At 44.9% G+C, this 17,008-nt stretch overlaps 1 long non-coding RNA gene across 3 annotated transcripts in view; it reads left to right on the forward strand.

Moving 5' to 3' along the window:
• Positions 1–17,008, forward strand: part of LOC118971301 (uncharacterized) — a 374,798-nt gene that overhangs the window by 132,293 nt on the left and 225,497 nt on the right. The gene's annotated exons all lie outside the window — the stretch shown is intronic.

Below are 17,008 nucleotides of genomic sequence, written 5' to 3' on the forward strand. Positions count from 1 at the left end.
CAAAGACCTGAGGAGGCGTGGGTTAAGTCAAATGGGTTATCTGACCTCAGAGTTTCCTAGGCAGAGGGGAGAACAGATGCAAAAGGCCTTATAGCAAAGGATGGGCTTAGACCAGTGAGATCAGAGCAGGACTGAGGGGAGAGGGGGCAAAATTGAAGCAGAGGAACAGGAGGCTATTGCAATGACTCAGCTGAGACCACCACGCAAGCAGGAACGCTGGGAGGAGACCGATTTTGCCGAGGTAGCCAAGGCCAGGTCGTTCCGTCTCAGTGAAATGGGACACCCCCAAAGATTTTGATCATAGGATTACTGTGACATATTTCAAACAATTCCCTGTGGCTGTGGTGAGAGGAGAGGATGTTGGGGCTAAGATTCGAGTTATACCGCTGAGACGTGAGAAGTGGCTGGTTGCTGAGTATACTTGGAAGATGAGCCTTCAGGATTTTCTGAAGGATTAGCTATGAGATGTACTAAAAAGACTGAAGTCAAGGACCGATGGAAGTTGCTTTGGGCCAGAGAACTGGAAAGAGGGTGATAAAATCGTTAATCGCTGAGCTGAGGAAGACTGAAGGAGATGAAGGCTTTGCTTCATGTGGGGGCGGGAGTGGGGATCACAGGTTCAGGGGTGCACATGTCATGTCTGGGGCTTCTATTAGATGACCAGATGGAATGTCTAGTTGGGAAACAGACATGTGAAGTCTAGACAGTGGGCACATGGTCAAAGTTGGAAATATAAAAATTGGGAGCCATTAGCTAAGGACAGTGTATAGAGCCATGGGACTAGACCATATCCCTGAAGGTGTGAATATGGATAAAAGACCAGGGCCCTGAGGACCGAGTTCTAGGAGGGACAGCAAAGGAGCTTGAGAAGGGCTGGCTGGGGAGGTGGGTGGAGACCTAAAGGCGGTGGGGGGGGTGCTCTGGAAGCCAAGTGGGGGAAGGTGCAGAAGGGACGCACCAGCCCTGGCAAATGCCGCCTCCAAATTACAGCAAATAAACAGTTTGAGTCCCCTGGCTGAAAGGTATTCCACTAGGGTACAATGACTTAAAATCTGGTTAAGAAAATAAATTCTCCTAATCTCTGCTGAGATGCTTCAGTACTGGCCTGCTGAGTGGTCTCGCAAGCATTTATAAATTAATCATTGGATTAAATACCCTGTCCTTGTCCCAGAGACTCTTTGGGTCTTGTTTTGCATAGGATGCTTTATTGCCTTTGTGAATTTGAGTCTTAGCAGCTGACAATCTGCAGATTCTTAGAACATAAAAAGTCCCATGTTGTTAAAATTACTGGAAAGGGGGTTGATCTTTATTTTCTTTCAGTATTTGATGCTATTGTTTGTGAGCTTTAGTAGAGTCTCCATCACTCTGAGATATGTACTACATGCTTCACGATTCCAGAATGACTGTATTTCACTGCTTTGAACTCCTCAGCATTCTGCTGTGGTCTCTTTCTCTCTCTCCTCATCAGGAAGGAAGCAGGCATGGGGGATCTGTAAGTTCTTGTTCCTGATGGCCAGCACCCTCCCCAGGCCCATCAGAAAGCATGTGTACCCTGACTTGGGGCACAGCCACTGCTACTGCACCAACTTTTCTGTTCATAACTGAGGATGACCTGTGTCAACATTTTCTATTTGGGGGAAGCAGTAAAGGGATTCATTTGAGAATTTCTCAACTATCTATACAGTAGGCATAAAGTCAAGCTCCTAAATCCTATGAACTTCCATGACTAAGTGACCTAGCTCTACATGCTGAGGGCAGAGTTATGCTGGAAGTGTTGAAGTTACACAGGCTAGATTCATCCTTATCTTCCATATTGTTCTTTAAAAAGAAATACAAACATAAATATTTAAGGAAATGGCAAATGAGGATTTTGCCACAATGGAGAACCTGTGCCCGGCCTATAGCAGAAGGGTGCACGCATGGAGGGAGGGTGGGCCCCTAGAAAGCATGACTGTGACTTAAGTCCGGGAATATCTGAGTCCAGCCATCAGTCTGACCATTTGTTTGCAATTAATTTTCTGGAGTAAGTGATGTTTGCAATTAGTCTTACATGACCAGAAATGCTGTGTTCTGGTAAATCAGAATTGGGAGCTTGTGACAGGAACCAGTAACCTCTGCCAATAAAGGGAACAGGGACCTACAGCATTATTGTCTCCGGAGATCTCGCATGTGGGTGCAGAGGGCAGGATGCAGGCCACCCTGCAGAGCAAGCAGCTCTGTGGAAGGCAAGAGAATATCTGATTTTGGAGAGCTCTTTTGTGCTGTTCGAATGCAGCTTACATATAATAGACTGTTTCTGCTAGTCCAATATAATAGATTAGCTTTCCTAAATCTCCATGTCCTTTCTCCAAGGGTCTGCTCTGTGGTTGAGCCTAACTCTGTCTTTTCTTTTGGACCAATAATATTCTTGGGTGCAGGGATTTATAACTGAGAATGTGCTTCGTCTCAGTTGGGTAAAGTCACAGCAATGCTGGGGTGGCTGGTTCTGGAGTCAGTTGTGTGTACATGGAGATCTAGAGCAAAAAGGTCCAGTTGTGGTAGGAACACAGAGAGAAAATGAGAGATGGGGAGGGAGAGAAGAGAGAGAGAAAATAGATATAAGAGGAGAGAAACCCGGGGCTGCTGGAGAAGGAACCAGCCTCCTCCACAGTGAAGAGAAAATGCTGGGGAAAATGAGGCTGCAGATTACTGAAGCTTCCACAACCACATCTCTCATAAAACTACAAATTCAGGATGGAATCTTCTTGCATGTAAATGATCAGGTGCTTGGACAGCATGTGATCTTATGAATGCAGACCTGTCTTTGAAGAGTAGAATGTATTACTACATGACCATTTGCAGATTTAAACCTTACCTGTAAATCCTGTGACCCATGTCTCAGGGAGAAGTGAAGCTTACATTCTACCTGCTTCAATCAGGGCATGTTTGGGGCTGTTTCAACCCACAAGATGGTAGAGGTGTGCTGTGTGCCTTCTGAAGCTTGGAGATAAAAGATCATTCATCTTCTGCCTGGGTTATTTGGGGGTACTCACTCGGAGGACAGCCTCCATAAAAGAAGTCTGACAGTCTGAGACCACCAGGCTGGAGAGGGCATATGTAGCGCCTCTGATCAATAGTCTGAGCTCTTAGCCAACAGCCAGTATCAACTCCAGCCACAAGAATGAGCTGTCTTGGATGTCCAGTCTTCAGATGACGGCAGGCCCAGCCAACATCTGCCTACATCTGCATGAGAAACTCTAAGTGAACAATTCTCAGCTGAGCTCTTCTCAAATTTCTGACCCACAAAAGCATGAGCAAGAAAGAACACGAGGGGTGGCTATCAACCATGCAGCCAACGCTCTTTGCCACAGCTGGCTTGACTAGAGAAAACGTCTCTTCCTTACTATCACTGCAGATGGGCCAGCAGACCAATGTGCTGGGGACCTCTCAGCTCGGTGGGGTATAATTTCGACTAAGAAGGTCAGGGTCATTTTTTTATAGCTCAGCCTCTGTATGGATTAGCTAACACCTCTCATTTCTGTGCCACAAGTTGAACTCTGAATTCCCACTTGTCTTTTCACAAAGTTACAAAGTTATAGCATGAATCACTGTGTGTGGGGGGCAGGGCGGGGGAACTGGGGAGAGTGCACATGGGCCAGTGCAAAGTTGGGAAACCGTTCCTGGGAAAACTCAGACAAATGCCTCATGACAGTGCTGGGAAGAGTCAGAGCAGCGAGGCAGGAGAAAGGGGGAAAAGGAGTAAATAATGTCGAGGGAGAAGTGGGGCTTGCCGGACTGTGCGCCAGCCCCCGTGGTCTTCAGAGGAAGCAGGCATTCCAAAGCCTGTCAGACGTAAACATATGACTTCTTTAAGACAATTGCTTTGCTGGTGCCTGACTCTATCAGATCGCAGCTCCAAGCATGCTATTTCTTGAACTTTTTCTGATTCATGGAATCAATTATGTTGCCTTTTAATGTACCATCTGAGAGCTCAATGTTAAATTGGCTGCTATCGAGATTTAGTCAACATGAAACGATTTATATTTGAGAGATACAGTCCAAAGGGTATGCTATCTGTTCATTCTTCTGGAGCTGGGCTCACACATGCACAAGTCTCCTGGGGCCAGGCCAGCATGGCAAACAAACTTTCTAACTGACATCATATGCACAAAGGACCCTTCCCAAGAGTCGATGGCTGCTCAAGGTCATCCAATGGCTATGATTTAGTTTGCCAAACATTTCAGCCTTTTAAAGAAACTCCAAGGCTGGATTTTTATGTAAAATCTGGTTTTTGAATGTTGGCAGTGAATTGAAATTTTTATAAAACACCTTGTGCACCAAATTCAGGCTTTGGCAGCCAGTTTGAATCCTTTCTGGATTCTTTCGTATTCCTACATCCAGCTAGCTCACCAGAAAGCAGCATATCAAGGCTATATTAGCTTGACTCTTTTAGAAGTATTCACTGAGCTTTATTTTGATATGATGTCCTTGACTTCTATCAAAGATCAATGTCTACTTTGCTATTCAACATTTCTTTCTTTTTTTTAAATTAAGGTATCATTGATACACAATCTTATGAAAGTTTCACATGAGCAACATTGTGGTTACAACATTCACTCATATTATCAAATCCCCCCCTACACCCCATTGTAGTCACTATCTGTCAGCATAGTAAGATGCTATAGAGTCATTACTTGTCTTCTCTGCCTTCCCTGTGAGTCACCTACATTGTGTGTTAACCATAATTGCCATGCAACATTTCTTACATTGAAGATACACACAGCAAATTTCTGTTAGAAGTCAGTAGGAAAAACAAGTCTGTCTTTCCAGATAAACTTGTGTGTGCTAATTTCATCAGATAATTAGAACTGCGTGACCCATTATGTTTCCTCATTTGGCTTGACTTCTAAGAAGCTCAGAGTTAAATATAGTGTTCATACAACCATACTCTATGTTTCTGGTACTGTGAACTTTCACTATTGTCTAATTTCAGAGAGTTTCTATGTTTCTTTCTATATGTCTATAACTTATCTGCTTCTCATACTTTGTACTATTAAGTATAAAGAGATGAAAATCTTTTGGGCGATATGTGTTTAATATGTGTCTATCATATATATATATATATGTTACATTTACACTGTATTTTACACAATGCATAACATATTTGTGAATCCAGTACTCTTTTGACTATTTCATATTGCTCCTCTACTTTACTTTCTAAATACAAATACAATAAAATATTGAAGAGTAAAATTCTTTGTCCATTTATATACGACAGGCTGGCTATTTGACTATCTCAGAAATGTTCCTTAGGACATAAAGGATATGCTTCTTTTTTTTTTGGCTTCCCACTTCTCAAGTATTTAAAAATCTGCAGATAATTAAAAAATAGATATAAACCAAAACAATTTATAGTTCAGCACTCAGTGACCACTGCCATGAGCAAATTTTATTTTCTCCCTTATTTTTCTGTATATAAATATTTTCTATAGATAATATATACTATATTTATTTTACTATATAATATGTACTATATAATACTAGTAGTTTATGTAGCATTTAATATATGTATATATTCTATAAGTGATATGTGAGATCATACTTAAATACAACTCTGGAATTGGATTTTTCTCCTTAATATTTCACTAAACATTTTTCCATTAGCCTACACATTTTTTAAAATGCTTTTAAACATTTTAATGATATTTGGTTATGTGAATAAACTTTAATTATTTAACTCTTCTCTTGTTAGACATTTTGAGTTAGTTCCCATTTTTCAACATTAAAACAGTGCTACTATGAAGGTAAATATTTATGTGCTTCGCATAATATCCCTTAGAGTAAATTCCTAGAAGTAGGCTTATAGGGGTCAAGGGCATAGCTTTCAAAAAAAATACTGGCAAGTTACTTTCCCTAATGGTCATATTAATTGCATTCTTTTACAAGGGTCTCTGTCTCCTGACATCCTGTCAAAGATGAGCTTATCACATAAACAATCTTTTGTTCATTTAATAGATTAGAAATAGGGGCTTATATATCTCTTTGGCTATAAATGAGGTCAGGGTTTGTTTTGTTTTTGTTTTTCCTTGTTGAGTCTCAGCATTTGCATGTCCTTTTTGTAACTGTATATTCACAGCCTTTGCGCAATTTTCTATTGCAAGATTAGTTTTTTCTGGTATCTTAAAAAAAGACGTGGGGCTAGAGATTATTTCCGTGACTGTTACACTTCTTTGGACTATCTGAAAAATCTCAAACTTCATACCAAATGTTTCCAGATGAAACCCACTAGCCCCTTCCATCTGGTCATAGACAGATGTGTAGTTTATTGAAAGGGAAATCTACTGCTTGGTAAGAACTCTCACTGTTTTTTGCCAGAGCCGAGTTCCGCAGATCAGTAGACACTGAGACGAGGTCCCTGCTGTCCCTCACCCACTCTGAGGCAATGAGGACTTTTATTTCTCTGTCTAGCAGAACTGAGTGCTGCTGTCCGCAAGAAATCCCATCCACCATCGATTCTGTTGTCCATGTGGGACTTTCCTGATGGGGCTTTCTTCATGCCCACTCATTCTTTTCTTTCCTGGGCACCCTACCCTCCCTTCTCCCCTTCTTCTAATAATTTAGAGTTTTCTTTCCAGAAATATCAACCAGACGGGTACAATTTTTCAGTACTTTCTATTCCAGTGACGTAGAACACCCACAGAAAATTTCTGCTAATCATGAGTAAAACAAACAACAATATGTCAGAAATGTTCCTGAGGCCAGATCATGCCACTCAGATTGCACACTCACCAGTGTGCAAGGCCCTCATCGTGGTGTGCACGTTCTTGAGGAGCGACGAGAAAGCTTCTGCTCAAACCTCATATATGCCATTATTTAAAGAAGTCAAATCTATTTGTTTAGGTTTGGAGGGCTGGAATGTATGCCTCAAAATAGCTACAGTTTTCTCAGAATTTAGCATTGCCAAAGAGGCCGTCCTTCAGCTGTAGCAGGGAAATGGGGCATAGTGTTCTTGCAGTGCCATTATGTACATATTAGGTTTTGTTATTGTGTTTACATAAGGCATTGCTTTTAAAACACTGTATATTTGGTAGAAATAGGAAAAGCAAACATAGTCAGGTCCCACCACTGTGTCAGCCTCACTTCGGCCCTCACATGAAGGGGCACAGCATTTGCCATAGTCTTCATGCTAGGGGTGTGAGTGAGAGCTCCGGACTTAAGGCTCCAATAGGCAAATCCCCGTGGGCCTTCCTGAGCACACGGAGATCTTGGGAAGGATGCTACTGTATTGACTAGGTGTCCTAAACGCCATCAGGAAGTGTGCAAATGAGTAAGAGGAATGGGACTCACCCTTTCCCTCTGATCCCATGAATACTGCAGGGCACAGCCCACCAGAGCACCGACTTCCCTTCCACCTCCCGCCTTCCAGAGCTAACGGGCTCCCAGGGACTCACATCCCAGCCCCCAACTTGCTCCAAGGCACACTTTTTGAGAATGCAGGATGGAGGAAAGAAGGAACTTCTGGTTATAGGAAGGACCACATCAGAGTTCCCCGAAGCAACCAGGGACTGCAGGCTATGCACAGCGTGGGTGAACCATCACAGGGGGTGGGTCTGGGAGGGAAAAGTGAGGGTGGTCACAGGGGTGTGTCCAGGAGGTCTTCTTCCAGCCGCTCATGTTGAGCTCACTATTTCTGTCGGGCATCCTTTGGTCTGCACTCTTGGGGACCAGCGAGCAAACAAAAAACACAAACACCAAGACAAAAGCCTCAAATGAGCTTATGCGATAAAAGTGATTTATTAGGTAATGTAACCGAACAGTCCAAGGGTAGGGCTGATTTTGAACATGGCTGGAATCGGAGGATGAAATGTGATTCATTTGTGGCCCCATCTCTTTGAAGGTCACTGCCGTGCGTGAACTTGATGTCCAGAGGTCTGCCAGCCTCATGACCTCAGCAGGAAGAGGGCATCTTTCCTAGAGGAGAAAGATGGGGAGGGACCGGGGAGGACCAGGAACGGGGGCCAGCTTGCATCCACTGGCTGTCCTCTAACCAAAGGGAGGGGACATCCTAGACTACCTGTCCGTTCCTAAGTAGGGGAGGCGGGGCCCCCAAGGAATGAGAAGTTTCCATCATCAGAAAGAGAGAACTCTGCAGCTAGGGAAACCGAAGGCACCACAATCACCTCCATCATGTCGTGGTAGCAAAGACACTAGGTTTACAGCCAGGCCCGCCCCACTCTGCATCCATCGTGGTGTCCCCGGGGCAGGACAGCCCCCCTCAGACCTCCTAGCTGCTCAGTGAGCACAAGAATGGGCACATGAAGTGAGACCGCTGTGTGAAGGATGCAGAAATAGTGCGGATGTGAGAGACGGTCGCCGCTATCTCCTCTGGCCCCCGAGCGGGCTATGGCGGATCATCTGTTTACTTGTGTCTAGGACACAGTTGAATTCGCAAGGTTCTAAAAGGGAAGGTCACTGCTTAATGTTTCAACCCAGAGCTGCCTGCAGCCTCCCCAGGTGTTCAGGCAGGGCATCTGCCGCCCACCTGCTTCCCCCCAGGTGATGCAAAGAAGCTGGTGTTAGTTTCAGCTTCCTAGTCAGGACGGTTAGGACAGTGAGGGGCACCTCTGTGAAGCAGCTTCACTCTGAAGGGCTGGGTTTCTTTTGGAAACTGTCTTTGACTTCTGAAAACCAAAGCCTTTGAAATATTCATCTTTCCTATCCCTAAAAATCTAATAGGAGGCCTGGCACGTCGCCTAAAGCCCCAGCCACACCTGCTGTTTATCCCGCACTCCCGCAGTGGTAACTCTCCCCTAGAGTTCATGACACATCAAAGCGAAACTCCTAGAAGGCAGAAACAACATGTCTATTGTTAGACGAAGAGTAAATGCCTCGTTTCAAGGTGAAAACTAAAACACCAGCTTGTTTTTTTTTTTTTTTTTAAGTCCTAATACCTTGAATGTTGAGACTTGGGGCGAAGGGACAGGCGCATGGATATTGGTGACGGTTCAAGCTGTCATTCTTGTAAAGCCATTCCTTTGGAAAGGGACAGTGTTATAGAAATAGCTCCAAGAGGAAAAAACAGACCAACTGAATCCAAGAGTTTTTCCCAGAGGGATGACTTGTCTGCGTAGCCAGCTGGCCCCTGGGCTCCCTATACTCTAGATCTCACTCTTCCGCGTCTCCTCTCCTGCATGGATCGTCCCTTCTCACTCGTTCCTAGTGACTTCTCTTTTCTGATCGGCCTTCTCTCCAAATTTCTTCCTCTCAGCTTTTTTCATTTAAATGCACATCTGAGGCCCTTTAGTCTGATATGCCCTTGGCCAGTTTATTAATGCTCTGTGGCTTGGTTTTCTTAGTAGTTGGCTTAAAGGGTTATGTGGGGATTAAATGAGTTACTACATGTAATGTGCTCAAAATAGTGTCTGGCACATAGGAAATTCTAACTGAGTGCTGGCTGCATAAATGTGAGCTGTTATTACCAGCTTGAAATCCTCTATCATCTTCTGGTCCAGGGAAGGTGTAGCTCCTGTGCCTGGCACCGGTCTCCTCCTGCCTTGGCCCGTTGCTCTGGCCCCATCTCCTCTCTCACCCCTGCCCCCTCATGTACCCTGTCCTCTGCCCCAGCCACACACAGGCAGTAGACATGCTTCACCCGTGTGGTTCCTTCTGGCTTCCCTCCGTGACCACTGGGAGAACTTCTCGTTTTTCAGGGCTGCACACAAGTGAAACCTCCCTAGACGTGTCCAGGGTAGAAGTCAGGCTGTCCTTGGTGAGGGCTGTTTTCCGTTGTAGCACTTACCTACCGCCCTTAAGAATAATGGGAGCAGCTACTGCTTACTGTCCGTCTAGAATGTGCCAGAGTCTTTATGGACATCATTTCATTTCATCCTCACAAGAGCGTCATTCCTATCATACAGACAAGGACACCGAGGTCCGCAGAGCTGAAGTTCCTTGTCCAGGGAGGCAGTGGTGTCAGGATTTGATTCTGGAATCCTTCATCGTCTGCCTACATTCTGGGCTCCTGTTCAGTGTGGTTAACGGTTCCCCTGGCCTCTCTCCTTTCCTGAGCCTCTGAACGGCCTCAGTGCCACGAAGAGCCTCCCTGAGAGCTCCCTCGCTGCTCATGGAGGAATCTGTGCCCAGTAGAAGTCCTTGTGTGCCAGGTATCCTGGACTCACCGAGTCCTCCAGGCCCTCCTCCATTCCTAGATGGAAGCCGTTGCTCTCATTTGTTTTCCCCGCATCACCTCACTAAGCAGGGTGTTCTTCCACGTCAAAGACCCTTCCACCGGACTGCTGGCACTGGTTCTCTAGGAATCACCGTCTTCCTGCTCCTGTTGGAGAGCGGGGGTGGGGGTCTCACTGGACGCGTGTGCTGGAGTGTGAGCACCCCCTGCCTGCAGCAGCCCCCTGAGCCCCACCCTGCGGCTCTCCTCGTGTCCCCGCCTCCTGCCCCCTGGGGAGAAGGGACGGACAGCAGACTTCTCAAGCTCCCTGGTTGTTCCTTGGCTGCACAATGTGTCACCCAATATCTGGTACAAAGTAGGCGCTCAGTAAACCATCGCTGAATACATGAATGGTTGAAAGCTGTAAGAACAGCCAATCAGCAGGACACATTCAGTGGAAGTTGAAGTCAAGGCGTGGGTTCCTCAAAAGGGCAACAGATGACTGTTCCTCCATGTTAATGACCCAGTAGGGGTGGCACGTGGTCAGGAGGGGAAGAGGCATAGGATCTGGCTTGTTGTTTCAAGAGTGGATTGAGACCCCCGCTGGTGCCGTCATCTGCCTACATGCTGATCAAGACGCGGTCGGGGGGGTTGATTCCTCTGTCTCGCCAGACGTGAGTCAAAGGGCCCTCCCTGCTGATAATGTGATATTTGACTCTCTCCATTACTCATTTACTCTTTAGGCTTTGAGATCTACAACTTTTCTGACCTTTATCAATTCTAAAATTAACAAAAAATATCTTTCTTCAAGGAAATGAGATAATGAATGCACAATACATTAGCACAGAACCTGGCAATACAGAATGCTCGGTATGTTTGCTTCGATTTTCTATTCCTCTCTCTCCTGAAAACCTGTTAATACTGGCTATGTAGGACCCTTGGAAATACTTCTGGCAAAAACAGATTCTTCAGAACGGCTGGTCAGTCTTCTAGGAAATGAGGCAGAGAAAAAAGAAAGAGGTCAGGTGCCATTCTTGAAGAAGTACATATAAGCCATACATAAAATGAAGCCTGTGTGAAAGTCAAAGGTTTCCCCAAGGAAGATAATGTATGGAGACCCTGACGTCCTTCAACCTTGGCCCTGATTTCTTTGAGCCCCTTAGGTATTTACTCTCACCCACAGAAGGTGGCCCCTATTGCAGATGAAAATTTGCATTTGATCCTTCGTGCCCTCCTCCCACATTTCTGCAGTCTTGTAGACTATTCTCAACCCTGGCCGGTTCCATCTGGAGCTTTTCCCAAAGCTGACATCCTTAGGGCCTAATTGTTCCCCCTGCAGAAGGAAGCCCACCTCCCCTTTTCAGCCCATGAAAGAACTAATACTTGTCCCAGCCAGCCGCGTTCCTGGATTAGCGTTTCCAGGCCTTCCCGGGCTCACGAAAACTTGGCAGGATTGTTTGGCAGCTCCCTAAACTTACTAGAAATACCAGAAGCCCACAGTTTGTATAATGCTAATTAAGTTTTCAGCTCAATCTCCAAACGCTTATAGTGTTTCGAAGATGGAGTAACTTGGGAAATGTCCTCTGCAGAGGCTGATAAATAGAGAAGACGCCAGTCCCAGCCCACCCGCCACACAGGCTGTGGGAGTCACGAGGAATCCTGGCACACGTGCCCTGCCCCTGCAGAGGAGTGGGCCCTGCCACGGCCCTGGAAATCCTCCTGGCACCACAGCACCTTCTAGTATCACCTCCTGAGGTGCCCCTGTTGAGCTCTCTCTCCTCCTTGGAAGGGTTTGGTTTTCACTGAGCCATCGCACTCTGTAGGTGTGGCGATACTCAGGTTCGGCCACACCTCGGGTGTGGCAAGATGGGGCCCTTGCCAAGTGGTTTCCCCCACCCAAGGTGTGGCGATAGCGCTGTTTCTTGCCACATCTTGGAGTGTTTTATTCATCTCACACTGTCAGCCAGCAAAAACGAAAACATACCGGTTGGGCCCTTTAAGCTCTTCCTTCTACTAGCTTCAAAATATTGGTTACTGCTGTGGAGCTCATGTTAATATCAAGGGCCATGCTTTTAATTTTCAAGTTTTTGTACTAATTACTGCAATCTCCTCCAAGAAAGAAAATATCAAGTCAAGTGAGCAGACTGAAGTGGAATGGGGGACAGAGACTTTCCCTTTACTTAGAAACTCATGTATCTATAAAGGTTACAAATTGGGGAATAAACTTGGTCAACATTCCCTAAAACTTTGTGCTGAAGATCTTACAGTAATTAGTGTTTTTTTCTAATTTACCAGGTTTGAGGTAGGTAGTGGTTTCTGGCATCCAGCCGTGGCTGGGGTGGAGGGGCGCAGGCCCCTTTGCTGAGCCGTGGCGTTGTTGTGCCCATGGGGATGGCACCCTGGTTGATCTAGTGTGGTCAGGCCTTGGCAGAGGACTCTGGGCCAGAGAGGTGGGTGGACAGCCACCCAGCCTGATCCCTCAAGGAGCACCAGGGGAGCACCCGATTCTGCCCACCAGGAAACCCACAGCCCCTGATTGTGCCAGATATGAGTTTCAAGGAAAGAAAAGCAAGGATAACATCAGTTCCTTTCCTGGAGTAGTTTTGGTCTTACTGGGGAGTCAAAAATAATGTGAGAACTCATCAAGGGTTAAATGGTAAATTATGTGGCCACGGATTATGGGCAAGCAGAGAAGACAGACATCGGGATGGACTAGGGTAGCTGGAGAAGGCTTTCTGGAAGAGGGATGGCTGGCACTGGGCGCAGATAAGGGTACGGTTGTGGGAGGGCCCTGGGGTAGATTTTTATAAGGTTCGGTTTTACATAAATCACTTTACAACAAACATTGCTTTGGACATTGGGTGACATAGAAGAAACAAAACAAAGTCACTGGCCTTTCCCCACTCCTTAGAAGTAACTTACAGAATGTACGCTCCATTTAGGAGTCAAGTGTATATGCTCTATCAATAAGGGAACATAAGTTATTAATGGGGGAAGTGTTGGTGGAAACTAAAATGAAGAAATTATCTCAGTCAGGGAGGAGTGATCACATGAGGATTCATTTTTTTTCCAGCTGAAGAATCCTCAAAAACAGGAATTGGCAAAAGGCAGTCCTACCCCCAAATCAGGCCCACTGCTTGTTTTTGTACAGCCTTCAGAGTGGTTTTTACATTTTTAAATGGTTTTAAAAATGAATAGAATAATATATCATTGAAAAAGTGAAAATGACATGAACTTCCAACATCAGTGTCCATTAATAAAGTTTTATTGGAACACAGCCATGTGTTTGCCTAAGTATTATCTGAGACTTGGCTTTTGTGCTCTGACTGCAAAGCTCAGGAACTGGGACAGGCCTAGCGGCATTCTCATGGCTCTGCACCCCCTCCGTGCACTGAGGATTACAGTGACGTGCTCATAAACCGGCAGTGCTTTGGGTGCCACGTGGGTCGCCAGTACGTGTGAAAAGACACTTTCAAAGATGAAATGCATAAAATCTTATTGAAGATCAGCATTACCAGATAATATTATCACTCGCTTTTGATGAAAAGAAATGCTCATTTTAAACCCCAGTCAAGGAAATGCTAGCCCTGCCCCATAAAAGATTTCATTCTTCTTCTTAGTCAACCTGTATTATAAAAACTTGTATTCAATTATGATTGCATTTTGAATTTTACTCCCAAATTGAGGAACTATGTCTTCACTCTTGCTATAAAGTAGTTTCCCCTTTATCCACAGGGGATGAAGTTCTAAAACCCCAGTGGATGCCTGAAACTGGGGGTAGTAGCAGTCCTATATGTACCATGTTTTCCCTAAATACACATACCTATGATAAAGTTGAATTTGTAAATTGGGCACACTAAGGGATTAACAGCAATAACTAAGTAATAAAAGAGAACAATTATAGCAACATACTGAAATGAAAGTTCTTTAAATATGGTCCCTCTCTCTCTCAAGATATCTCACTCTACTGTCCTCATCCTTCTTCTTGGGACGACATGAGATGATTGAATGCCTACGTGATGAGATGAAGCGAGGCTGATGGCACAGTCATTGTGACTTAGTGTAAGGCAACTACTGGCCTTCTGACGGGATGTCAGGAAGGGCATCAGCTTCCAGACCGTGGTTGACGTGTGGATGACAGAAACCACAGGAAGGGAAACCACAGATAAGGAGGCGCTCCTGTGTAATTATCTACACTATATCCTTGATTTGCTTCCTGGCTGACAAAGACTGAAATATTTACTATCTGGTCCACAGAGAAAGTTTGTAGACTCTTACTCTATAATGGGAGTTTATACCTCAGATATGCTTTAGGATTTACTGTGGTTTGTTTTCCCTACCATCTCATATGGTCTTTACCAGCTCATGAGGTGGTCAAAATAGATACCACTATCTTCGTTCTATGTCCAGATGTTCCAGGTTGAGAGGAGTTGACTGGTAAGTCCGCTTGAGCAGCCTTCTCAGTTTTAGAAATGCACACTGAATGATCAGAGTGATTCCTTGGGAGTAAAATCTTGTGATGCTCTGAAGATGGGGGCGGTGCCTGGTATTAGGACCCCGTCTTAGTGGAGGAGGTGGGTCGATACACCTGGGCAGCAAAGGGTCTTTGTGGGGGGAAGAATCAAGAACACACACCTGCTTCTGGAGATTCAGGGTCGACGAGACCTGTTACGGGGGGGCCCACAGGGCTGCTGGAACTCCAGCATTTGGCTTGACTGGATACGGCTGTTCATTGTGACCCAGGGTCATGGTTTAAACTGACCATGAAAGAAGATGAGACCAGAAAAAGAAGATGTAAAGAATTATGAAAGATCAGAAAGTGTCCTAAATGGTACAATTTAGGGTCTGGTGAAAGTCAATTTGGGGTACCTGGAGCCCAGGTGGGGCAGGGGAAACAAGCCAGTTTAACTTGACGAAGATGCTCTAGTTAATCCCAAAATAAGACCCCAGTTCCCTCTCCCTAAAGGGGGACAAAAGCACAAGACCCCCCACTTGGGGGAGAGTCCCATGGTTAAGCATGAGGCTCTGACTGTTCCCCAGATACAGGTGTATGAGGACAGGAAACCCAGACAGGTGCAATTAGGTAGTTGCAGGTAATTCTTCTTAACACAGGGCTCCACTTGATATTGATTCTGAAGCGAGGTGGATATTTTTTAATGCCCAGGGGATTTCTCCACCCAGGCTCCACCTCCAGACAGGCCTTAGGTGGGAAGCTCCTGTGAAGCAGCTCTTTTCCACGCTCATAACTGAGGAGCAGAAGGGAAGAACATGTCTACCATTGTCTGGCCAACATTGCCTCCGTTAGGAAGGAAGGGAATCTTTCTTCTTCACAACCTCAGCCCAAGGAACCCTGACCCTCCGGCCCCCTCCCGAAATGGGCTGAGAGCACATTAGGGAACGTCTACCCTCTCGACAAAGAATCGGGCTGAGGACAAGAGGCTTCACCTCTGATTAAAAAGAAATTCTATAGAAACAGTCAGAACTTGGGGCTTGTCTACGTTCAGCTGTAAGGCTGTGCTTGAGGCTATGTTCAATGCCTGGAGAAGCCCAAGTCGGGATGGGAAGCTGATGGTCTCTCTCTAAGAAGAATATTCTTCCCTCTTGCTTCTTTTATTCTTTTTCCTTTACATGGTTGCATTAAAATCTGTTTAGGGGATTTGACTTTATCCAGTGATTCCAAGGCTGTAGGCATTAAGGAACATCATTTCAGCTCGAGAAGAATCTTGGAGAGGAATACATCATTTGAAAATGAACATTCATAGAACCCAAAGAAAAATGTGTTTTCCGTTCTGAAAACAAAAAATTACTAAGTGTTGTTTGGTATGTTTGAGGAGTTTTAGTTGGGTTTTTGGGAGGTTTTTCTTGACCTTTAATTTTGAATGAAATGGCTGGTAGTTGGTAGGGACTTGTAGCATAGGGTTCATTTATGGAAATGGCTATTTGATGGATCATAAAACTAATTAAAAATAAACTTCTTTAAAAAGAAGAGATACTAACAATAACATTCAGGATGTGTGTGGCCAACTTTGCTTTATTATAGTATCACTCAAAATTACTCCTTCATGTGGAAAATATTTTTGCATCAAATAAATACAGGAAAACATAATTGATCTAGACAAACAAAACAGTCAAATTAGCACATGCTCACATTCTACGGGCCTCAAGTAAGTCAAGCTACAGAGCTGAAAAGAAATTTCATAATCTCCTCCTTTCATTTCTGTTTCCAGATTGTTTTTCACAGAATTTTCATATGTGGATGAAACTTAACATACTCGGCCATGACCTTGGAGATGATTAGGGATGTAACCAGGCGGTAGTGGCAATGGGAATGCAGAAAAAGAAAAACCCCCAAAACCTAAAGTGAGGCCCCTAAGCAGTTCAAGTAGATCTGTCTAGCTGCAATGGAGCTAAGCAAGTTCAGAGGCTGCATCTCAAACAGGGACGAAATTAGTATGTAAGCAGCACTTGAACCAGAATCCTTCTTATTTAATGAGAGTTATTTATAGAATCTGAAGAGCTCTAGAAAAAAATGCAGGTTATCAACATTTATTCTTTCACTCCATCAAATATTTACTAAGATCTTCTATACAGCAAGCATCAGTGTTGTGAGAACATGAGTTTCCTGGCCTCGTGGAGCCTGCCAGAAGCTCTCCCCAGATAGGGAGGGACAGCGGTTAGTAGGTAACAAACTACATTTGTCGCCAAATTGCGGTTTGACACACTAAGCACACATAGGCTCTCCTAGGAGACAGTGGTCCTCTCACGTGTTGATCATTGAAAATATTTTTACTTCAACCTGTTCCCACTATCACAAAGGGGTGAACCAATTTCTTTTTTGGGCATGAAAACCAGAAAGAGACAGAG

The sequence above is a fragment of the Manis javanica genome, chromosome 13 (assembly GCF_040802235.1).
Source record: "Manis javanica isolate MJ-LG chromosome 13, MJ_LKY, whole genome shotgun sequence".
NCBI classification, from domain to species: domain Eukaryota; kingdom Metazoa; phylum Chordata; class Mammalia; order Pholidota; family Manidae; genus Manis; species Manis javanica.